At 31.6% G+C, this 507-nt stretch overlaps 1 protein-coding gene across 1 annotated transcript in view; it reads right to left on the minus strand.

Annotated features, from left to right (window-relative positions):
* The window catches only part of LOC119586972 (CUE domain-containing protein 2-A-like), a gene marked incomplete in the record, with an annotated part of 10730 nt that continues 10223 nt past the window's right edge, over positions 1-507 (minus strand). The window contains 1 exon segment of the mRNA XM_037935709.1: positions 1-380.

Consider the following 507-nt stretch of genomic DNA (forward strand, 5'->3'; position numbering starts at 1 on the left):
GACACTTCATTCCCATAATAGCTGCTAATTATATTTTCCTTCTCATGACACTTAATTTGTCCCTCACAATAATTGCACTACACAAAATCTAACATCAATTGCCAAAGACATACAAGAAACTGGAATGTCTAAATTTCAGTAACAAAATAAAACCTGTTTTATCAAACCTGCAGGTTTATATGACTATATCTTACTCCTTTACATGGCTTTCTTTGGAAAGACCAATATTAGTTTTTGTTACATATTTGTGGTCTTTTAAAGAAGAAAAACAAAAATGTTAAAAAGCAATGCCCTTATGGAGATTCAGACCAGGTCCAGAAATAGTACTAAATCAAAACAAGTATACGTAAATTTGTTAGAGAAACTAAGGGTAATAGTAACTTAGAGCAACATCCTTATGGTAATTTTCAAGGTCTAGATTACCATTACAGCTGAGCTAAAATGAAAACTGCTGTCCACTAAAGGTGTAAAGGAATCTCTCTATCATAGTGTAATATAAATAAAAGC

This window comes from Penaeus monodon, chromosome 22 (genome assembly GCF_015228065.2).
Source record: "Penaeus monodon isolate SGIC_2016 chromosome 22, NSTDA_Pmon_1, whole genome shotgun sequence".
Taxonomy (NCBI): Eukaryota; Metazoa; Arthropoda; class Malacostraca; order Decapoda; family Penaeidae; genus Penaeus; species Penaeus monodon.